At 31.6% G+C, this 7,500-nt stretch overlaps 1 protein-coding gene across 1 annotated transcript in view; it reads right to left on the bottom strand.

Moving 5' to 3' along the window:
• LOC118444895 (uncharacterized) overlaps positions 1-7,500 on the bottom strand; it is a 179,292-nt gene that overhangs the window by 26,174 nt on the left and 145,618 nt on the right. The gene's annotated exons all lie outside the window — the stretch shown is intronic.

Below are 7,500 nucleotides of genomic sequence, written 5' to 3'. Positions count from 1 at the left end.
CAGTTTTAATACTTTCTGATAGATATCATATGGAACGTTTCTTTTTCTTTTTGGCTTTTTCTCGTGAACTCTTTATTTCTTTTTCATCATTTTGTAAGTCCCCCGTCCGCCCGCCCGTCTGCCGATTTACCTTCACCGGGACTGACCTCGGCCAATCAAGGTTTAAAGTATTAATATACTAAACAGCGAAAAATCCAAACGTGTTTAAATTGATATTAATGACAATATATTATATATATATATATAAATATATATAAATATAAATATATATATATATATTTAGATATGTATATATAAATATATATATATATATATATATATATATATATATATATATATATAAACAGGCAGCAGGCAATTAATTCAAAGACCATCGATGATATATATATAATATTTATCGTCCGGGGGAGGGTGGGGGAAATCGGGAAGTATATATATCTTTCTTTTGTCCTTATCTTAGGATTTTCTCATTTTTTTTTTTTTGGTTTACGTTACTATACTTCCTTTGTTTTTTTTTTTTTTTTTTTCGTTCGTAAGGTGCAAGAGGTGTCGGAGGTAAGGAACGTTAGACATCCAGATGGGATAAGTTTGTCAAGATAAATGGAGCAAGTTCGATGTCAATGTAAAGATATTAGTTCTTTTTTTCTCGAAAAAGTAACCGGTAGAGACGCAACTTTGCGATATTTGGTCTCACGTTAAAATTCTCATTCGAATGATATAATGAAGCCGACGATAGTAAGCATAGAGACGCAATTAGGATAATTTAAATATATATACATATATATATATATATATATATATATATATATATATATATACTTGTTCTCAATTCTGCAAAATAAAAAAACTATATATATATATTTCTTCGCAAGCGAAAGAGACACTACGGAAAAATTTGTCCTTTTTTTTTTTTTTTTTTTTTTTTGTGGAAAGACAGAAAAAAGAAAAGAAAAAAGGAGAAGAAAAAAAAAAAAGAAAATAGTCGATACAGTTCCGAGCATACTTCGCACAAGTTCGTTCAACCAAAAGAGCAAAGGCACATTACAAGAAAATTTATATATATATATATATATATGTATATATGTATAAATAAAAATATATATATATGTATATATATATATCAAAAAAAAAAAAAGAAAAATACAAGAAGACTAAAGGTAAGACATACAAAGCACACAAAGTTCTTGGTAATTATAAACGAATTGACGAGATTCAATAAACAGTCTGTGCGTTGTTTTCAGTTTCATTTATATTTCTTTTATTTGAATTCATCATCAATAAATCTCACGTGACCCGAACTTAGTGCAAGTCATCGCAGTACATCACAAATAGGTATCGTTATGATTACTATTCATCATCATTATTTATGTTACCAAATATTATAATAGGTATTACCGTTAGACCAATTGTAATTAGTTAATAAATCGATCGTATATTTTTTTTTTTCCGACTTCCTTCTATTTTGCAATATTTAATTAACGACATTACAATGCGTATATTTACTATTCACTTTCATACTCTTTTCCTCGACTTAAGGGTAAACGCGTGAATAAATCTGTCGTGTATTTTGACTCCAGACGAATAATAATAGAAATGTACTAATATATTCACTAGACTGACAGAAGAGATGAAAGCGATGGAGGATATGTGGATAAACGATACGCGATGTGGAAAATGAGGAATTCGTGTGATCGAAGTGTAACGAGGAGTATATATATATATATATATATATATATATATATATATATATGTATATATATATAAAAAGAAGAAGAAAAAACGGAGAAAAAAAAAAAAGAAAAGAACAAGAAAGATTGTTCATTTACGTTGCACACGGGAGCGAGTCTCGACGAAACGTAAATAACAATATAGGACTCGCTTTTTGTCGTTACGTAATAATAATCGTAATCATAATCATAAGAGTATGAATGATAATAATGATCATAAAAATAATAATAATAATAATAATAATAATAATAATAATAATAATAATAATAATAATAGTAATAATAATAATAATAATAGTAATAGTAATAATAATAATAATAATAATAATAATAATAATAATAGTAATAATAATAATAATAATATTACCCAGGCTGGAAATTTTTCATTGTGACCCTGCAGTTAAGTCGATATAATAATAATCAGCGCTCGTACGCGTGGCCGGCTGATAAAAGTTTGAAGCGAATAAATAAAAGGGTTACGTTGGTATTATTGTCGGCTAAAAAGTCGTCGTTTAGTTTATTCTCGAGAGGTTCGGTCGTCGTACGAAGAAAAATTATTTCATTTATATTATATATCCACTTTCCTTTACCTTTCTTTTATCTCATCTTTATTATTTATTCTCTTTTTTTTCTCTTTTTTTTCTTCTTTTTTTTTTTTTTTGTTCTCATTTTGTTTCCTTTCGTTTTGTATCGTTTTCTTTTCTTTCGTCCCCTTTATTTTTTGTTTTGTTTTGTTCATTATCCCTTCTTCTTTTTTTTTTTTTTTTTACTTTTTCTTTTTCTCTTTTTTTTCTTTTTCTTTTTTTTTACACTGCGGGTACGGGTGTGTTTTAAAGAGGGACACCGAAAAATATACACTGTACATGTATAGAGAAATTTCAACTCAACTAGCGATAATAATTAGATCTCTCTCGAATGAATTCGAATAATGACTTTAAATCTCATCGGCAATTGGTTTTGTTTACTTCGACCGTGTGTGCCCGTGTGTCCGTGTCTCACTCTTTCTTTGTGTGTGTGTGTGTGTACATGCGTGTGTATGTGTGTATATATATATGTTGTCCATGTGTATATATGTGCGGGGGTTGTGTGTGACTGAATACCTGTGTGTATGTATGCGTGTGTGTATGTATATATATATGTGTGTGTGTGTGTATGCTCTTGTATGTGTGTTTTTTCTTCTTTCTTTTTTTTTTTCTTTTGCCTCTTTTCTTCCTTTTGCCATTGGGCTCCGCGATACAAAATACAATTAATTAATTTGTTAACCTACCTACTATGTACACATATCACTATGTGCGTATGCACGGATGGACAGGCGCACGAGCGTCATGTGTCTGCGTGTGAGATTCCGCATACGTACATAAGATCGTTTAAAAATTTTCTGCGTAGTAAAAATGTGCAACGATTCGTTATATAAGAAGTTATCAAAGAGATTCACGTACATATACATAAAAGTTCGTGATAATATAAATATCCGAGATAAAATGTGACATGTATGTATGTATATACTTGGACGATGGTACGAACACACATAAACGAGTGAAAACCGATATCGTGCGATAAATAAAACTTTAAGAATTGTATGGTTAATTCGATCGTCACTTTCTTTAATCCGTGCGTATTAAAACGCAACTTTGCCTCCTCCTCCTCCTCCTCCTCCTCCTCCTCCTCCTCCTCCTCATCCTTCTGCCTACTTTTTCTCTTTTTTATGTCTTTTTGTTTTTCTCTTTTTTCTTCTCCATTTTTTTTCCTCTTTTCTTTCCTTTACTTTTCATTTCATCTCCTTTCTTTTTTTCCCCCCGTTTCTCATATCTTTCTCGTTTAATCTTATTTTTGCGCATCAATGACGCGCACGAATTATGCCTTCGGTTACGATGAAAAACGTGTCGAATTCATATTTTTCTCCGAGGACTTTTCTCCTCCTCCTCTTCCTCTCCCTACAACTACTATTAGTACTACTACCACTACTACTACTACTACTACTACTACTATTCCTACTACTCTAGTCCTACTCTTCGCCTTGCTCGCGAAATGTGTAATTTTCATTTCTAAACGATCTCGAAGAGTTTTTCGACCGATATAGAGATACCTATACCCTCCTCCTCTTCCTCCTCTACCACCATCTCCACTACCTCCTCCTCATCGTCTACCTTCATTTTATTCGTTCTTCGCGAAACTGCCGTACGAAACTTGTTAATTCCGCAAAAGCCGCGAGGCAAAAGAAGAAGCGATAGAGGCTCCGGGGAAATCTGTAAAACTCGAACATTATAAAACTTGCAATGTATGCGGATACAAAAGTTCTTTTTTATTTTCTTTATTTTTTTTTTTTCCCCCACGCCCCCCACTTTTTGTCTTCTTCTCTTTTCGCTCCCTTTGTGTTCTTTTTTCTTTTTCTTTCTTTTCTTTCATTTTTTTTTCTTTTTTTCTTTTTTTTTTTTTCTTGTTCCTTTAAGTTTCCGTTTTACTTCCCTCTTATCGAACGGTCGCGGATATGGTCCGATAAAGTATCTTCCTCATAATCCCCGTACCATTTTATATTTCGAATTTCATAACACGTTGTTCGTCGAAACGAAGGCCATTTTTCCCGAGGATATATATTTTATATATATATATATATATATATATCCTTACACATACCGGCGCTATTTCAAAAATATCATTTATGTCGTTTACGCCATCGCACCGAAGTTCTTTTCATTTCTAATACTTTTAAGAAACCTTTCTCTCCCCCCCACGCCCCCCCCCACTCCGCTCTCCCATTTCTTCATACGCGAAGCATATTTTTTTGTAGATCATTTTTCTTTTTTTTTTTCAGTTTTCTTTTTTTTTTTTTTTTCCTTTTTCCTCTTTTTTTTCCCTTCGTCATCTTTATCATAAGAGATACAATAATAATAATTATTATTATTATATTTATGTAATACGATTATTCTCTACATTTAATTTCGTATATTAGTATAATATTCTCATTAACGTTTAGAGAGTTTATATGTAATTATATCGAATTTAAGGAACTGGCATTATTAGCAGGAGCAGAAGAATTTTCTTTCTCTCTACGTTCGATTTCCCAAGAGTCACCGATTATTGAATAGGTTCATTAACGAAACAATAATGAATCACAACCTTCAAACTTAAGTATTACACCGGTAGGAACGGATTCATCGAAGTAAACAAATATCGAAGAGATAAATAAAGAGAGAAAGAGAGAGAGAGAGAGAGAGAGAGTGAGAGAAAGAGAGAGAGAGAGAATGTATCCTTTCGACGCAACAAAATGATCGGTTACCCTTGGAAAATTTTTAATTCAAACGTTCCTTTCTTTTTTTTTTTTCTCTCTCTTATATTTCTGCATTTTTTCCCTTTCTCTTTTCTTTCCTTTCCTTTTTCTTTTTCAATATATTCTATTGCACGTTTCTCAATTCCTCTACTTCTACTTTTTACCATTTACTCTCTTTTTATTCTCTTAAGACTCGACGATGATAATAATAATATTAATAATAATTATTATCCATAATTATACGTAATGATATATATATATATATATATATATATATATATATATAAATATAAATATATATATATGTAATATTCGTAATAATAAGAATAATAATGATAATAATAATAATAATAATAATAATAATAATAATAATAATAATAATAATAATAATAATATATTGTAATTGCAATCAATATAATAATTAATTATATATCATCACTGTTTTGTCGTTGCCATTATTTAATTATTCGACTTATATACTCCTTATTCAATGTACAATTTCTACGATATTTTTAGACCTCTTTTTGTTGTTCACGCGATTCATCTAAGAATTCTATAATAAATTATCTTCGTACGAATAAATTTCTTTTCCCTTCTTATCTTTTCTTTTCTTTTCTTTTCATCATTTTCGTCTTATCATTTTATTCCCTTTTCCTTATCCCTTCTCCACCAATCCATCCAAAAATTCAATCGTATCTATTAATCGTTCCCTTTCGAATTTACGCGAGAGAGCTGTCAAACGTTGCTTTCCTATACCGACTACTACTTTAATTGTACTCCTTATAGTACATAATACACATACGTACGATACATACGTTGTATATATATATATATATATATATATATGTATATATATATATATATAATCCGTGTCTCCATTTCTCTTCCTTTCTATCTTTTTTTCTTTTTACTCCTTTCTTTTTCTTATTCTTTTTTCTTTTTCTTCTTCTTTTGTATTCAGCTCAGAGTGACCAAGTCAGCGGATATTCGATCTACAAGAGCATTTTTCTCAATAAAATCGGATAGACACATACACATACACACATATATATATACACATATATATGTATATATTGACATATATATATATATATATATATATATATATATATATATATACATGTATTTTCTAGACAAATCACCCTCTTCGATTTCTCTCCCTCTTATCTTCTTTTCGCTGAGCACGACTTCCGTTCTTTCCTTCGCTTTTTTTCCTCTTTTATTATACCGAGAAACGCGCGCGCGTCCTTTTCAAGTTTTCTCCTACTTCTCTTTACTTCGTAACTAAACACACACGAGTACGATGCTACGTGTACGTATGTATGTATGTAAATATCATCTCGTAATTTTACATATACATTCATACATATATATGTATATGTATGTATATATATATATATATATTTATATATATATATATTTAATATTATATACTATATTTATATTATTTATATAGAATTTTTAATCTTAGCTAGGCATCCGACGTTTTCGTTTCCACGATCGTGCGTAAAAAAAAAAGAAAAAACCGGACAAGAAAGAGCCAGGGATCTTTCGATTTCCAGCCTAGGCTATTTTGTTTTCTCTCTTTCTTTCTTTTTTTTTTGTTTTTTTTTGTTTTTTTTTTTTAAGCTTTTTCGTTTTGTTTGTTCTTGTTTCTTTTTTTGTTCTTTTTTTAATTTTTTCCTTTTTCATTTCTTTTATTACCCTTCCTTTTACCATGAAGTAAAAGGTGGATGATAAAAACGACACAGAGCTAGTAGCGTTCGATCACCGCGAAATGGTCGTCGGTTATCTCGATTGATCGAAGCCGTCTTCGTCTATATCGCATCGTATGCATATATCGATCGTATACGATCGAATATCATGGAAGAAGCTTCGATCTATCAGAAGGGACGACGGTTTCGCGATCGATAGGGTTTTGGATATTTGGGTGGAACTTGAGAGTGTGATATATACCGTTGAATAAGAGAGAAATAAGAGATACGAATAGATAGATAGATAGACAGATAGTAAGAGAGAAAGAGAGAGACAGAGAGAAAAAGAGAAAGAGAGAGAAAGAGAGAGAAAGAGAGAGATATATATTTATATAGAGAAAGAGAGAGAGAGAGAGAGAGAGATAGAGAGAAAAAGTGAAGGTGGTGGGATGGTGTGGTGTAGTGTGTTGTGGTGTGCTGTGGTGTGGTGTAAGGTTTTGGGGGATTGATTAGATTAAAAGTGGATAGATATAAGGTATAATTGTGAAATAAGGGAAAATAGGAGAGCGGTCGTTGGTGGTAGAAGACAAAATATTCGACTAATAATAGGCATGAACGTAGACGATGTTGTGGATCGCGTGGTGATGGGCGTGAGGATTATGTAGAGGCGTGCAGATGGAAGTGGTCGCGGTGGTGATGGTCGCGGTCGGGGAAGGTGGGTGATTGACAGATTGCATCGTGGATACGGGCGACACCTGATTGGGGGGACCGGCCGGCACTTGGTACACGGTATTGGGCGCGGCCATCGGGC

Source organism: Vespa mandarinia, chromosome 1 (assembly GCF_050613455.1).
Source record: "Vespa mandarinia isolate Hongniang chromosome 1, ASM5061345v1, whole genome shotgun sequence".
NCBI classification, from domain to species: domain Eukaryota; kingdom Metazoa; phylum Arthropoda; class Insecta; order Hymenoptera; family Vespidae; genus Vespa; species Vespa mandarinia.
This window is presented reverse-complemented; position numbering and strand designations above follow the sequence as displayed.